This window comes from Octodon degus, unplaced genomic scaffold, assembly GCF_000260255.1.
Source record: "Octodon degus isolate 3935 unplaced genomic scaffold, OctDeg1.0 scaffold00034, whole genome shotgun sequence".
NCBI lineage: Eukaryota > Metazoa > Chordata > Mammalia > Rodentia > Octodontidae > Octodon > Octodon degus.
The window spans coordinates 1,514,266-1,523,316 of record NW_004524610.1 but is presented as its reverse complement, the minus strand read 5'-3'; the positions used below and the strand labels follow the sequence as shown (position 1 = coordinate 1,523,316).

The 9,051-nt window shown below is 54.7% G+C and overlaps 1 protein-coding gene across 2 annotated transcripts in view; it reads right to left on the bottom strand.

The window, feature by feature from the left end:
• Positions 1 to 9,051, bottom strand: part of Slc35f1 (solute carrier family 35 member F1) — a 137,928-nt gene that overhangs the window by 59,082 nt on the left and 69,795 nt on the right. The window lies entirely within an intron of this gene.

Below are 9,051 nucleotides of genomic sequence, written 5' to 3'. Positions count from 1 at the left end.
CTCTCTCTCTCTCTCTCTCTCTCTCTCTCTCTCTCTCTCTCACACACACACACACACACACACACACACACGCACACACACACAGCTCTCTAAATCTACTGATGCTTACTTAACGGAGTGGAGCCCTCACCACCGCCTGCCCCTGCCGCTCTGACTGTTCACCGCGAGTGGCCGCGCTGGCTCTGCTGCAGTCCCAGGCTGCAGATCTGCTCGCCAAGCGAGGCCCGGGGCAAGGCGCTCCTCGCTTGCCCCCCACCCATTTCCACCAGCCCCGGCCTATGGCCCCCAGCTTTGAGGACTTCAAGATGAAACTGTGGTTGACGTCCCCCAAAGCGTCTCACTTCCCACCACCCCAGCGTATGGAAGGCCTGCCTCAGGAAGCAGGCCTGAGTTACTGTCCTCGGTGCAACGCGCCTTCTTCACTTGCCAGAATACACCAGTGTTATTTCCTAGTGTCTTAAAAGTATAAATCATTTATGAAACTTATTTGAAAATAATCTTCTGGCAACAGGTTCGCGACAGCCAAGCCACCGCACCGGTCCCACAGCAAAGGCTTGGCCTGGCTTGCTGCCGAGCAGGGCGCTCCAGGCGTCCGGGTGATCGTAGCTCCCGGGCTCGGAAGCTCGGCTCCGTGCGGACTACTGCCACGCCTGCACGTGCAAGTCCCTGCGCTGTCTCCACCCCACATGCAGGGGTTGGCAGAGTTTCGCTCATCCTTAGGAGTAACCTCGCTAGTCATCGGGAGATTTCGCCTGTCGCCTGGCGATGCTCTCGTCTGAGCTCCCGGCGCTGCTTGGAGTCTGGGTTCTTGTGCACCGGGACTCTGAAGCCCTTTGGCCTGGGCCATGGTGGGTGCAGTCTGGAGTTCCTGCTGGCAGCGCAGGAGTGAGAGGACGAATGCCGGAGGGGATGGTTCGGTAAAAGGTGCTTTATTAAATCAGATGGGCAGAAATCGTACATGGAACAGGAAGTGTCTGGGCAGATGGGCTGATGTGACTCGTGTCTGCCGCCCCAGCCGGGCCCCTGACTGAGGGAGACTATGGGCCACCCCAGGGGTGCTGGAGGGGCAGCGGCCCTGCCCAGGGGGCTGTGTGGGGGGTGGAGGGCATGAAGGTGAAGGGGGGGAGGACAGCAGACCACACGCCTGTGGTCACCTGGCTGTGGCCTCAGGGCAGGTGGAAGGGAAGGCCATCCACGATGGGGTTATGACCAGCTAGCTACCAGTAGGAAAACTGATGCTGAAAGGGAGTTAGAGGGAGAAAGAAAGGGAGAGGGACACCGAGAGGAAGAGGGGTACGGGCATCTCACTGACCTGGAACCCTCTGTGCACCTTGGGACTGGGACCCACTGCACCCGCTTTATTGTCAGAGCCGCACTGTGGGCAAACCCAAGCTCACACACCCAACCCAGCCTCCTGCATACCGGCCACGTGAGCCGCCCTCCTCCTCTGCAAGCCAGGCCATTTTGTGCAGCGCTCCATTTGCCCTGCTCCTTGCTGCACTGTAATTTGTCTACCTACCTTCCAGTAAAGGAGGAAGAATGTTTTAGAAATTTAATCTGCTCCTTAAATCAGGCCCCATAGAGCCATTTACCTGTAACGCTGAGCCTCAGAGTAAGGAGCTCAGACCCTCTGGAGCAGAGGGGCTCTGATTGAGTTTACAGCCCCAAGCTGCTTTTCTCGAATTTTTTTAGCAAGGAAGGGTCGGGACAGTCGGGCCTGGAGGGGCTTTATGTCTGCAGCTTTGCCTCTAGAACTGCTCCTGCCAGCCACACGAGCTCTACCAGAGTGTGGGAGACGGGCGCCTCCTCCAGGCCCGAGCCAGGGGCCTGGGATCCAGAAGGAGGGAGAGGAGGGCAGGCAGGGTGTCCGAGCCGAGAGGAGGCAGCCATTCACTGCCCCTTTCCTTCTGCCCGCAGGTGGATGGGAGAGCAGAGGACACGGCTGCAGCTGTGTGCCTGGCTCCTCTCTGCGGGGCAGCCCATGGGGTAGGGACTCTGGGTGCTTTGGGGGCTGGGAAAGAAAGCCCTGGCTCCCTTGGGACAGCACTCCATGGAGCGGAAGAGCTCTGTCCTGGTTACTCTTCTCTCCTTGCTGAGACAAAATACCCGATACCCAAAGTGGAGAAAAGGAAGGTTTATTTAGCGCACAGTTTGTGCAGCTTTCAGCCCATAATCAGCTGGCTCTAGGGCAGGGCGGTGTGGCGGAGGGCAGCAAGAGCAACTAGAGCAGAAGGTGGGGGGAGCCTCTTCTCCTTACATTGCAGGCAGGCTCCTTCCCTGGGCCGTGAAGCACCTACAGATCTCAGAGCCCTCCTCTTGCGCAGGCTGGGGTGAATGCAAAGTGAGGACCCTGGCCCGCTGCTGAGCCACTTAGAGAAACTTCTAAGCTCGAAAACTGACACCAGGAACCGCACCCTAGAGGGACAGGGCATGTCCTCCACACCCAGGATGTAGAATTGCCGAGTCACTTGGTTAAGCTTCTAGACTCAAGCTGACAGAACGCATCAAACACAGCAAGGCCACACCAGGGACGCCTGGAAGGTGGGCGTGGCCATCTGGGCACTGCCCCAGGCACAGTCCCTCCTCAGTGTGGTCTGACTGGTGTGACATGTCCAGAAGCAGAGCTGCTGTCAGAGCCACAGAACCTAGGCAGCCACAAGAGCAGCAGAGGGGGCTTTGGTGCGGGGTTGCTGTAGCCACCACGGCAGGGTCTGGAGAGGCTGCTCTCTTCCTCCCTAGCAGGGCTAGCTTAATCTGTTTGCATTTGAGTTCTACACAGCCAAGAAAGGATGAATAATCTTTGGACAAGAAGTCATAGGCTGACATTAAGCGGTTCATGTAGCACAGTCATAAAGCAGTTGCGATGGATCCAGAGTCACTGCTGATCTGTGTGGAAGTCACAGGCGCAGCCTGTGACCCTCTAGCCTCAAGAGACAAAACCCCAATGTGATGTTAGCAGGAGCCCTACCCAGCCAACAGGACGGTGCCACTCGCTTTCTTCCTGCTTTCCAGTAAAGGAGACAGCTGGGTCCAGTGCCTCTTCCACCACTCTGCCTCGCACTGAAGTTATCGTCTAGCCATTTAATTTTATCTTCTAATTATGAAGGCAAAGTTAAAAAACACTTTTTTTACACAATGGTCAACTTTATTGGTCATTAGAGAAATGCAAATTAAAACTATAATGAAATAGTACTATGTGCCCTGCTCAGATTGACTAGGCAAACAATAATATGACATAAATACTGCTGAGTTTGGGGAATAACAAGGGATGCTCACTGCTAGCAGGAACGCAGGATAGTCCTGCCTCTTGGCACATTGGTCTGGCGGTTTCCGAACCTCAGCACTCACGGAACGTAAGGCCCAGAGGTCGCACCCTCGAGCACTTATCCTACGTAATGAACATGTCCACGGGCACCACAGCTGCTCATAGGTGTCCACGACAGCTTTATCTGTAAGAGCCTAGAAACAAGAAACTCTACAAATGCTCTTCACCAGGCGAGGAATGCCACAGCCCTTACGTGCCCATGTCAGGCATGCTATCCAGCACGGAGAGGGCACAAAGTCCTGCTAGGGGAGTGGCTCCGGGCAGTGGCCGTGCTCAGAGCAAATGGCCACTCCTAAGATTCAGTGCTGTGCAACCCGTCTGCTGCGGCGCCTCCTGCTGGTGAAGTAGAAAGTGGAGGGTGGATCAGTGGTTGCCAGGTGACGGGGGTGGGGGGTGGAATGTGTGTGGGGTCCCTTGTGGAGATGGGACAGCTTCATATCCTGACTGTGGTGTGGCCACACAGGCCTTCGCAGGCTCACACTGTGGAGAATAACACACACAGATACACAGACACACACAGACCACAGACACAGAGACACACACATGGACACACACAGACCACACATAGACACACAGACACACAGACACAGGCACCCAGACACACACACACACAGACCAGACCATACACAGAGACACACACAGAGACCACACATAGACACACAGACACACACTGGATGAAGGCCAAATGAATGAACACCGAATCCGTGATGAGGCCTGCAGTCTCGCCAACAACACTGGGTCAGCACCTGCGGTAAGCCTACTAGGGCACAGAAAACATCACTACCGGGAACGCTGTGCGGAGCTCCAAGGACGGGACGCAGTTCTGAAATTTCCTGTGAGTAAATAATCACTTCAAAAATGTGTTTTCCTCTCAAGCTTCACTCCCCGCTGTGGCATTTGCCCTGTGAACAGTGCGTAAGCATGTGTGGGAGGCAGTCCGGCGTCTCTCTGCCCCGCGTGCCCTGGCTCTGAGTCCTCCGCCCTTGTGGTCACAGACGAAGGTCCCTTGTCAAGAGGTGCACACAGCCAGGCTCGGCCCTCTGCTCCCTCAGATTCTCAGGCTTTCTGTTGCCTGGAGCATGCAGCCGTGCTCTCTGCCTTGGCACTGGAGACCCCCTGGGTGGGCCCACTGCGCCCTCTACCATCCGTTTTCCCCACCGTGAGGCGGCATCATCTCTGAACCCCAAGCCTGTCACACGCCCTTCCGCCTGAGCGCCTTCCTTTGGGGCCCTGCAGCGCTGGCTGGGCTCCCAGGCCCTGCCCGCCTGCCGCCTGCCTTCCCTGCAGTCCATCTCCATCCCTGGTCTCTGGCCCCTCCTCTTGTCCCAGGCCTGGCCTTGTCTCCTTGCTGGGTGGATTTCCGTCCCAACCCCGCTTGGGTCTCAGCTCATGCTTCGTTTTCAGGAAAATCTCCACAAAGCCTCTGGTTATGTTGTGAGGTTCTGATAAAGGCTCCAGTAGAACTATGTTGAGCTGCAGAACTGCATGTTCTTGATCAGAGCGCACACAGTAGTGTTGTTTGGTGACCCCACCAAGGTTCGCAGGGTGACTGTCACCTAATGCAGTGTCTTGAACAAGGAGCTGAGGGGTGCTGGACTAAGTGACTACGTCTTGGACGGGATAAGCTTTGCCCTGCCGGGGACTCCTCGCCTGCGGACTGGCTGGGTAAGGCTGCCCCGCCTTCTCTGCTCCCCGCCTTGCAACCAGAGGCGCTGGATGGACCCTTTCTTCACCTTGCGCATAGCCACTGTGTATGACTCCTTGGAGAGTCATCCCACTTGGAAGTTGGCCTTTCGTGGCATGAAGCCTTGTGATTCTCTACGCCCTTCTGCCTCCTGGTCACGCATCCTGGAGCACGAGGTTGGCTGTCTCTCCACATCAGCTGCAGCAAGCAGGGCACCTCCTGGGCGCGGGGAGGCGTCTCCTGCTGCCAGTCTGGCCGCAGCTCCTGCTGTGAGCTCAGCGCACTCCTGAGCACAGGCATGGCTCTCCTCAGTTCCGCCAGTTTTCAATGGGAAAATGTGACAAAATCACTAAAGAGCCTCGCAGATTCGGTTCCCAGAGCAAGCAGCTGCTGTTTGGAGCATTTATTGCTATTTAACAGGTTCATTTATTGTAGGTGCCAAGGTGGCTCCAGGGCAGGTAGGCCCAACTTGCTCTCTCACACCTGCGCAGTAATTAGAATGAAGATCAACTGATGATTCCTGGGAATTTTTTTTTTCCTGTCATGCCACAGAGTTAAAATAAACATTTTCTGATGCTGTGGCATTAACCAGGGTGTCCAGACGCTAGCCTGAGAGGGGCAGCAGGGTGCGGTGTGGACAGGTGAATGGAGGTGAATTCCTGCACTGAGCAAGGTGCCTGAGGCCCAGGGGCTGATGCTAGGAGCAGGCTATGGCTGGTGCCATGTACACACAACCTGGAAGAAAGTTGTAGAAGCTAAGAAACTGGCAAGTGGTTGTGAGGTTTTTTTCAGTGCTCAACAGATTAAAAGAGAAAGAAAAAGAAAGAGAAAATCCAATATATTTCCAGTGGAATCATTTCCTGCTTCCCTTTATTTATGGGTCTGCCTCTTGGCTCCTGGACCAGTCCTATAACTCGGGAACCCTGTGCTCCTCCTGAGCGCCCCTCTGCAGCTGTGCCGCCAACCTCTTTAGGCACTCAGCATCTAGCGCGTGCTGGGTCCTCTACCGTGCGGAGGTTCCGGGGCAGGCCAGGCATTGTCCTTGCTGTGGAAGAGCTGGCAGGCGGTTGAGCATAAGACACACATGAATATTATTCTCAGGCAACAGACTGTGGGAGAGAGCTGAACCGAAGTCCTGCTGCAGCAGGAGAGAGGAACCTGCTCTCGTCGCAGGGTCAGTGGGAGTGAGGTGTGGCTGTCCTCCTGCACCACTGCCTCTTCCATTCGTGAGTGACAGATACAGGATTGGGCGACATTGGTTTCCCCTGACTTTGAGACTGAGTGCTGCCCCAGCCCACATGTCAGCCTGTAAAGAAACATTGATCCAAGCTGCGGAGAGAAATCTCACTCTGTATTCACTCAGAGAGCTCAGGTCTACTAAGCCAATGAACTCCCAGCATTCCTCTAGTGGTTAGTGGTGCCCAATCAGAACCGAGCTCGGGACTCTTGCCTAGTGGTGTGGGCCAACATCTTCTCTGTAGAGGGCTGGCCAGATAGCTCAGCAGATTAAAGTGCCTGCTTAGGCAGACACAGGGGCTGGGGTTCAACCCCTGGCCTGCCGTGCCAGCCTCGCCCTTGGGGCGCACTGTGATGGCAAGCAAGAATGTGTGTGGTGGTGCATGCCCGTAATCCCAGCACTTGGGAGGCTGAAAACAGGAGAATTGCTATGAGTCCGATCTGTGTAGTGAGACCCTGTAGACCCTGTACTAAATACATTTAAAAATTAAGGTAAAAAATCTCTGTCTGTCACTGGTCAGGAAGGAAGAGGCAGGCAGCCCTCATCTGCGCCCAGTTATCTGTGACCAACAGGGAGGCCTGCTTTAGGGCAAGGTGAGTGGGCAGAGAGAGGATGGGAAGCCTTCTGCTTCCCAACGACCTGAGGCCCACAGCCTTGTAGCTCATTGTCCCTTTTCCAGGTGTCCCACCTGGCTGTCAGAACCAATACAAGTCCCTTGTCTTCATAGGTGGCCCCCGTGGGCTTCCTCACATTGGGTCTCGGAGCAGCCTAAGCATGCAGAGGGCCTTCAGTACGACATCTGTGGATGTTCCTGCTCCTACAAAAAGCTTGATCAGAGCCATACAGGAGGAAAATGCAGTGGTGTGTGTGTGTGTGTGTGTGTGTGTGTGTGTGTGTGTGTGTCCAAATGCTTGTGCTTGATCTGTGTCTGCATTCCCGTGTGTGTGTGTCCACATTCCCTGTGTGTGTCCCTGTGACTGTGTGTCTATACCCCTGTGTGTGTCCACGTTCCTCTGTGTGTGCCTGCCCACGTCCTGCGTGTGTCCACGCTTCTGTACATATGTCCATATTCCTGCATGTATCTGTGTGCCTTCATGTGGGTGAAACTTCTGTTTTATGGGTTGCTGGGTGAAGATAGCTCATTCTTGCACCTTGCTTCTAACTGAGAAAAAAATAAGGCGAAGGAAAACAGACGTGGGCAGAGAGAGCTGCTGTCCTAGGGCAGCTCTGGGTCGTGGATCACTGACGCCCTGCTGGTGGCTGCTAATAAAGAGAGCGCTCCCGGGACTTTGGCTTCTACCATTTTTCTCAGTATATTTATCATTGAAAAAGTTTAAAAGGCTTTAAAGAATAAACTTGTGGCAAATGTACCCCAGTCAGGAAACCCACCTGATTGGCATACACGTGTGAAGTGCTGGTGTGACTGTGCCTTGTGTGACAGCCTTTCATATTCAGAGCCGTACTGTCAGGAAGTGCGGACGCAGACACAAGACAGCACTGTACGGAGGGCAAGAGCGTGATCGGGCTCCCTTTGGAGTTTGCAGCTGTCGTGTGTGTGCGCTTTCTTTGAAATTCAGTGATATCTTTAAAAAAAGAGACAAAGTAAATGTAAATAAGGAACTCTTATGGTGAGGGGTTAGCATATTTATATTTGATATATTTATGTCTCAGGCTAATTTATGCACAATGCTGTATCAGGAAGATTTATAAATTATTTTTAAGAAGCCATAATTCTTGCTCTTAAGATCTTTAAAATCTTACCAAGAACCACAGATGATATATAAAGAGATATGGAAACAGGCAGGTCCCACATATGCCTGACCAAAAGGGATATTACATATGTGCACAGAGGAAGACATGGAAACAGAACCAAGGAAGCCACCCTCTGGAAGAGCAGGACCCTAGGACTGGAGAGAGCCCGGGCCAGGCCTTGCGCCGCCCCGGAGGATTCTGCGCTCCGCCTCACTGGAGCGTTGGGTCCAGCTCCTCGCCGCTGGCCCGGACGGTGTGGGGTCGGGAGACTTGAGGCTTGTCCTCGGTCCTGGGCGCCCACTACTCGGGCTGGGCTCTTGCGTGCGAGGGCCAGGTGCAGACGCCTCCGCGCAGGCAGCCCGCGGGTGGACGTGGATGTGGAAGACGTCGCGGCCTCAGCGCTCACGGTCATGGTCGCGATCATGGTCACAGTCGCAGTCACTCGCTCCCGCCCTCGCGCCCCTGCCTGTGCTCTCCCCTCCACGAGGGCAGGGAGGCTCGGAGCCCCTCGGGCAGAATCTCCACCGCCGGAGCTGCCAGCTGGTGGACTTGAGTCACTGTAGGGCATCCGATTGCCAGTGCCCGCCCTAGAGGAAAAAGCAGGCTGAGATTTCAGCTTTGACGCTTGTTCGCGAAGCAGATGTAGGGAAGTTAAATTGGGGTGAGACCACTCGGCCTCCTCTAACTACTCGGGTGCTCAGTTGGCCTGTTCACCCATTTTTATTATTACTATGCCCCCCAAAATTAACAGGATGGCAGAAAGGTTGTTCAAGCGTCAAATCTAAGACACATCTACTATGCAAGTTATGTTTTGCTTGTTTTTCTCGAGCTTTGGAATGGCTACGAACCTCATCACATTGCTGTACAGAGAAAAATAAAGGCTGACACATGCAGACAGACATGGCGAGGCTTAGCGTGCACAGGGCGGTGGGTGGCGCATGTGCCCTGGCGACCTTGCAAAACGCAGTCAAACTTGCATTCAGTGTGTATGAGCACCTGTACCTGTCTTCCTGCATGTGAGACAGAGACGGAGACGAGGAGGAGGAGGAGGAG